Source organism: Mustela nigripes, chromosome 14 (genome assembly GCF_022355385.1).
Source record: "Mustela nigripes isolate SB6536 chromosome 14, MUSNIG.SB6536, whole genome shotgun sequence".
Taxonomy (NCBI): domain Eukaryota; kingdom Metazoa; phylum Chordata; class Mammalia; order Carnivora; family Mustelidae; genus Mustela; species Mustela nigripes.
In genome coordinates this window covers 11,320,693-11,328,112 of record NC_081570.1, presented here as the reverse complement: position 1 = coordinate 11,328,112, position 7,420 = coordinate 11,320,693, and positions in this window count along the sequence as shown.

The following is a 7,420-nucleotide window of genomic DNA, read 5'->3' as shown; positions in this document are numbered from 1 at the left end:
TGATCACAAGTAGGCAGAGAGGCAGGCAGAGAGAGAGTGGGGGAAGCAGGCTCCCTGCTGAACAGAGAGCTGGACGCAGGGCTTGATCCCAGGACCCTGGGATCATGACCCAAGCCGAAGGCAGAGGCTTTAACCCACTGAGCCACCCAGGCGCCCCTGTGATTATTTCTTAACCAGATCTGAGTAGGATTGATTTTAACCATTTCTGTAGCAACAGCTTACTGATTTTGGTTTTTGGTTTTTTTTTTTAGATTTTATTTATTTATTTGACAGGCAGAGATCACAAGTAGGCAGAGAGGCAGGCAGAGAGAGAGGAAGGGAAGTAGGCTCCCTGCTGAGCAGAGAGCCCGACGCAGGGCTCGATCCCAGGACCCTGAGATCATGACCTGAGTGAAATGCAGAGGCTTTAACCCACTGGGCCACCCAGGTGCCCCTCCCCTTTTATTTCTGTCTTTTGAGCATGTCCTCGCTTTCTGGTGCTGGGAGATGCTCCAGGCTCGTCTTGTGCTCACCCAGCCTGAGGGCTAGAATCCGTCATTTCTCTAAGGCGCGTAGTTGTTTTCATTGGAGATGGTGTTCAGAAACCAAGATCTGGGCACCGGGGGTGCTCATGGGTATTGACGTGTCACTGCTTCTAGGCCTTCCCCCTGGACGGAGGTGGGGAATCTATTGCCCCATCTATGTTGCATGATTTTAGGCAAGATGCTGAATGGCTCTAAGCCTCTGTTGCCACAGCAGCAAACACTGATGGTGACCATCGTGCCTAATTCACGGAGCTGCTGTGAGAGGAAGTAGGCCAGATTGGGGCCCCCCGGGGGCTCAGCAGGTTGAGCGTCCGGCTCTTGGTCTTAGCTCAGGTCATGATCTCAGGATCGTGAGATGTAGTCCCATGTCTGCTTGTCCCTCTCGCTCGGCTCCTCCTGCTGCTCTCTCTCTCTCTCTCTCAGAAATAAATAAATAAAGTCTTAAAAAAAAAAAAAAATGGGCACCTGGGTGGCTCAGCTAGTTAAGCGTCTGCCTTCGACTCAGGTCATGATCCTGGGGTCCTGGGATAGAGCCCTGCGTCAGGCTCTTTGCTCAGCAGGGAGTCTGCTTGTCCCTCTGCTGCTTCCTCCGCTTGTGCTCTCTCCCTCTCAGATAAATAAATAAAAGGGGAAGGAATGACAGAAGGAAGGAAGGAAGGAAATACAAGGCCAACACAGTGCCTGGCCCATCCAAAGTTGCCAAAAATGGCGGCTTTTATTGTGTCGGAGCTGCATAGCCAGAGTGTGGGGGCCCCTGGGAGGTGGCAAAGCCTTTGTCCCTTGAAGATTTAAGGAACTCAGAAAGTCCAGCATCGGGATTCCTGCGCTGAGTGAAGACGGGCGGGCCTCTCTGCTTCTTTCAGTGCTGAATCTGCATGGGGAGAGCCAAGCTGGCATCAGGCTGGCCAAGCAGAGGAAACAAGCTCCCATTCAGCCCGCCTCCGGCGGATCTGGACTTGGGCCGACACCTGCGTCTGCACGAGGCTGCGGGGGGCTGGGCTGGGGGCTGCTCGGCGGCTGGCTTTGGGGCCGTGCTGCCAGGCAGGGAGGCAGGGATTGCGCCAGGCCCCACCAGGCCAGCCCCCCTCCTCTGCCAGCTCCCTGTGAGGTTATCCAGGCAAAGCATCTCCAGGGGGCCTTTCTCTCAGGGGTACCTGCCTCTGCCTGGTAGGCCTGGCCTGGGTGTCTGGCCTTGGCCGTGGACCTAGGATCCTGCCCCTGCTTGCCGTGGGAGAAGGCGGAAGGTAGGGGTGGGACTGGCAGGACAGGAGATGAGGGCGGGCCTGTCTGGGGCAGGGGTTTTGGCCCCTGAGGCTGTCTGCTCAGCAGGTCTCCAAGCCCCTATCTCTGGAAGCCCCTCCCCGCCCAGGGCTCACTCCTTCTCTACAGGGACCAAGTGGATCCGTCTGTCCGCTCAGTGGACCCCAGGCTATTTTCAAAGATTTTACTTTTTTAAAGATTTTGTTTATTTGAGAGAGAGAAAGAGAGATCACAAGTAGGGGGAGCGGGAGAGGGGGAAGCAGACGCCCCGCTGAGCAGGGAGCCCGATGCAGGACTCAATCCCAGGACCCTGAGCAGAAGGCAGACACTCAACCGACTGAGCCACCCAGGCGTCCCCTGATTTTACATGTGTTTCAAAAGATTTTTATCCTGAAAGGAAACTGTTGAGAAAGAATTTTATTCAGTTGTTCGTGTATAGGACACACTGAGGTTTCTGGGCGAACCAGGAGTCGAAGCTTCAGTCCCAGCAGCAGGCACTAAGCTGTGGGGTGGCTGTGGTGGGCAGCGGGTGTGGGGCCCCATGGCAGAGTCAGCCTAATGTTTCTCTGTTGATTCTCTTCCTCCCCGATTCCTTCTCTCTTCCCTTCTTCCCTCCTGTCTTCTCTCTCTCTGCCTCTTTGTCTCTGTCCTGCATTCTGATCCCCTTCATCCTGTGTCTCTTTTGGTGGGTGGCACAGAAGCATCCACTCCCGGCAACAGGTGAGACCAACAAGGGCCTGGATGCAAAGCCCCCAGACAGACTCAAGTGTCAGTGAGGGTGGGGGGCAGCAGGACCTCTCCTGTACGGTTGGCAGGGTTCACACCAGCACAATGACTGGAAACACAGTGTGGCTGCATCTGCTAAGGCTGAGTACGTGCCTACCCAGTGACCCAGCGAATCCACTTCTTCCCTGGGGTAAACACCCACAGGGTAAACACAGTGTGTACGTGCGTGCCCTGAAAGACACGAGCTGGTATGTTCACAGCAGTCCTATTCCTTAATGACCAAAATGCTAAAAAACAACCCAAATGCGATGTCATCAGTGGCAAAATGGACAAAGTGTGGTCTGTTCCCACAGGGAACACTATACAGTAAGGAGAGTAAACCACCGGCAAGTATGTTGAAGGACACAATCTAGACACACTGTGCGAGAAGCCAGACAAAGGCTTCTCAGATGATTGTATTCACATAAAGTACGAAAGCGGGCGGAATTCTCGGATGGGGTAGAGGTCAGGGTGTCGTAACTGGCGGGGAGGAGTCGGAGGACGCCCTTTGCACAGGCTGCTGTCTTGGAGACAGTTCATGGAGGGGCACACATAAGATCTGTGTCCTTGAGGTGAGTTAAACTTCAACGGAAGCTTGGCCCCAGTAGGAGAAAGCCTGGGGGCTGTGGATGGGCAACTAAGGCAGCAGCCAGCTCTTGTAGAAAATCAGGCAGTCGGGGCGCCTGGGTGTCTCAGTGGGTTAAAGCCTCTGCCTTCGGCCCAGGTCATGATCCCAGGGTCAAGCCCTGAGTCGGGCTCTCTGCTCAGTGGAGAGCCTGCTTCCCTTCTTCTCTCTCTGCCTGCCTCTCTGCCTGCTTGTGATCTCTATCTGTCAAAATGAATAAATAAAATCTTTAATAAAAAAAAAAAAGAAAAAGAAAAGAAAAGAAAATCAGGCAGGCTTCCTGGAGGCAGCGCCACGCAAGCTGCTTCTTGAGGGCTAACGTGGAGGTAGTAGGACAAGGATACAGCAGAGGAGAGACCCGGGATTTGCCCCTCTCTGGGAACAAGGAGCTCTTTCCAGTCATGAAGAGAGGAGTCCAGTCGCTTGAGTCCTTGGACTGACTTTGACCTTGGCCTACTCCGCTCCACTTCCATGTGGACCCTTGATCCAATATTTTTTTTCTGGGTTTCGGTTCAGAATTGCCTTCTGATTTCAGCAGTTTAGCTGTAAGTAGGAACCATCCAGGCTGAAGGAGTTGGCGTGGCTGGAAACCAAACCCTTTTTTCAGATGAGGGACACTTGGTAACAAAGGCCTTTGGAATTTGAAAGTTTCATGGGGGTGGGTGTGGCAGGAGCAGGACCTACACCTGACCGTCTCTGTCTCTGAGCACCTGCTGTGGGCTAAAGGGCTGCTGGACCCTTTGCCATGGATGCCTCCAAGGAGTTCCCCAGCAGTCCGCTCTTCAGGGCAGTGGAAGGGGGTGCTTTATAAACTGTAAAGTGCGGTGCACTTGGACCAGGGCTGAAGCCATTCCATAACCGACTGCCTAGTTGAAGCAGTCCTGTGTGTGTGGTGGGGGTAGTTCGGGGCCTGGGGGATGGTGTTGAAATTGCAACCTGAAATGTACCACGGATGCACCTGTTGATAGAGCAGTGATGAAGTATTGAGAGGCGCCTCAGGGGCTCAGTCAACCAAGTGTCTGACTCTTGATTTCAGCTCAGGCCATGATCTTGGGGCCGGGGGATGGAGCCCCACATCGGGCTCCACGCTGAGTGTGGAGCCTGCCTGGGATTCTTGTCTTCCTTCTGCCCCTCCACCTGCTCTTGCATGCGCACGCTCTCTAAGGAAAAAAAGATGGGGCACCCGAGTGGCTCAGTCAGTTAAGCATCTCCCTTCGGCTCAGGTCATGATCCCAGGGTCCTGGGATCAAGCCCTGCATCGTCGGGCTCCTTCCTCAGCCTGCTTCTCTCTCTCCATGCTCCCTGCTCCCCCTGCTTATGCTCTCTCTCTCTCTGTCAAATCAATAAACATTTAAGAAAGGGAAAGAAAAAGGAAAAAAAAAAAAAAAGAATATCAAGTATTTAATGAGCACACAGGCCCAGATATAGAGACCGTGTGACTATCTCCATTTTAAACAGGTGTCGTTGAACCCATTTCACAGGTAAGAAAACAGACATTGAGAGAGAGAAAGGCGGTGTGTGAGTCCTTTCACTAGAGCACATGCAGGCTCGCTGCCCCGGCCATCTCCCCAGTGGGTCTTTCGATGCCAAGCTCATTCTAACCTCAGGATGTGTGCCCAGACTGTTCACTCTTCCTGGGGTGTTCTCCTGTCAGATTTTCAGGTCTGACTCCTTCTTGTTATTCCGGCCTTACCCACGTAAATGCCACCTCCTCTGGAGACCTTCCCTGGTCACTCTCAAATGTGTGGCCACCCTACCTCTCCTCCTGCCACACTGGGATTTCTTGTTTGTCATTTATTGACTCGCTTACTGTCACCTCCACATTGGGCTGTGAGCGCCATGGGGCAGGGGACCTTGGCTTTGGCCTCAGCGCTGATTGCAGTGCTTGGCACGGGGGAGAAGCTCAGCAAATGCTTCTTGAGGGGCTTGAGGGGATTTGCACCCAGTTCCAGGTGACCCCCGAGCCGAGCTCTTCACGTGCCCCCAGCCTGCTCTGGTCCGCCGCGTGCGTGAGCCACATGGCGTTGCGGGGCAGGGGGTGGGCCTCGGGGCCCTCGGTCCGTGGGTGAGGCTGCCCCACCTGGGCTGAGGCTGCCCTGGGCGCCAGGAGACCAGCTCAGCCACTCTTGCTGCCCTGACCTGGCTTTGAACCTGGGCTCAGCTCTCACTTCCTGTCCCTGAATGACCTTTCTGCATTCCAGAGTTCCTCTCTCAAGGCCTCCAGGATCCTCCCCAGATTGTGTTTCTGACACTCCTGGGCGAAAGAACAAAGGGAAATGGACTGATGGCAGCAGCAGGGACTCCGGGGAGACCGATGGTAGAACTTCCCGACTGTGGGAACTGCCGCAGCTGGGCGGGTAGAGGAAGTGGGTTTATGGACTCTCCTCCCCTGAGCAGCGTGAAGAACAGGACTAACAGTCATCTGCCTGGGCGGGGTGCGGGGGGATGGACAGGATGACCTTTGGAAGCCACTCTCAAGCTCTCCGCTTCTGAGCTGTCCTGAGGGCTGGGGGCCTGGTCAGGAGGGCGGGAAGGGGGCAGCTGCGGGGCCTGGCGTTGTGGGAGAAGGTGGAGGAAAAGGCTGAAGGAGGCAGAGGCCGTGCCTGCTTATTCAGATGAGGCCAGAAGGACACGGGGGTTTCCAGGGAAGGGTGTGGGGAGTGAGCACTGCGGTTGGAGTCACACCAACCTGGCTCTGAGTCCTGCTTTACCACTTACAAGCCAGGCGGCCCTAAGCAAGTGACTTCCCCTTTCTGAGCCTTAATCCCCTCATCTGTTAAATGGGATGAATAGTGTAGATTCGGGGCACTGGGCTGGCACAGTGGGAAGAGTGCACGTCTCTTGATCTCAGGGTGGTGAGTTCCAGTCCCACATGGGGTGTAAGATTACTTAAATAAATAAAGAACTTTAAAAAAAAAAAAGGTGCATAGGGCGCCTGGGTGGCTCAGTGGGTTAAAGCCTCTGCCTTTGGCTCAGGTCATGATCCCAGAGTCCTGGAATGAAGTCCTGCATCAGGCTCTCCACTCCTCTGGGAGCCTGCTTCCTCCTCTCTCTCTGCCTTCCTCTCTCTCTGCCTGCCTCTGTGCCTACTTGTGATCTCTGTCAAATAAATAAATAAAATCTTTTTAAAAAGTAGTGCAGATTAAAGAGGGGGATACCTTGAAAAAAGTGTTTGCAAAAAGCATTATCCATAGGGAGGTGGCACACGGCACACGGCCAACTGGGCAAGTGTTACGATAGTGATGGTGGTATTGTTCCCCGGGCAACCTGTGCACCTGGAGTTAGGTCACCAAATCCTTACATCCCCTGTTCTACACAGGAGGACTCTGGGGCTCAGAGATGACACTTGTCCAAGGTCACATAGCCAGTTGGAACCTGACTCAGGTTCTGATTTCAGGCCCGTATCCTTCATCCTACTCCGTGCAGCCCGTGATTGACTGCGGAGGCATTTTGCAAACTGTAAAGTGACGAATGTCATCATCATCATCGTCATTTTATTATTTATGATAACTGCTGTCCTTGAACTGGTTTTCCCTGGTGGGCGCGGCGTCCTCCTCAGTCCGGCCACTAGGGGGCAGCAGAGTCCCGGGACTGGGACAACGTGGGGGGGTGGGGGGGTGGCGGCCCCCCCCTTACTCATTTCGCCCCAGGGGATGAGCCCTCTCAAACCTTGGCAGTGCGGGTGGGTAGGGGTACGGGGCAGTGGGCCGGGCAGGGGGCAAGGAAGGGCACAGCCTCCAGAAAACAGGAGCTCGCTCCTGCCCAGTCCTTGTCTCAACTCTGAGAGGAAGGGTTCTGACAAGCAAGATGGTGGCTGATCGTGGCCCCCTCCTCCAGGAAGCCTCCAGGCTGACTCCAGGGTGGAGTGAGGAGCCCTCTCCTTTCCTCGCAGCTCCTCCTCCCCAGCATCAGCATCACTGGGAGTGTGGCCAGCTCCTTGCTCCCACCGACAGTCAATGCTCTCTGAGCACTTCAGGGATCCCAGCACCCACCGGGCACTCAGGACGGCAGAAGGTGTCTTGAATACATGTGTGGGCGTGTGTCCCGGGAGTCCAGAGCCCCTTCCCTTTGAGACTGCCAGGAAGGTGAGGTGAAGGGCAAGGGAAGATTCCTAAGACTGAAAGATGCTAATCCCCAGAGGCTCTGAAGACCCCCCTCTCGGGCCTGGGACTTCCCAGGCTTTATGCCAAGTTCTTGACTACACGATGGACAAGGACAATAAAAATCACCACCACCGGGTACTGAA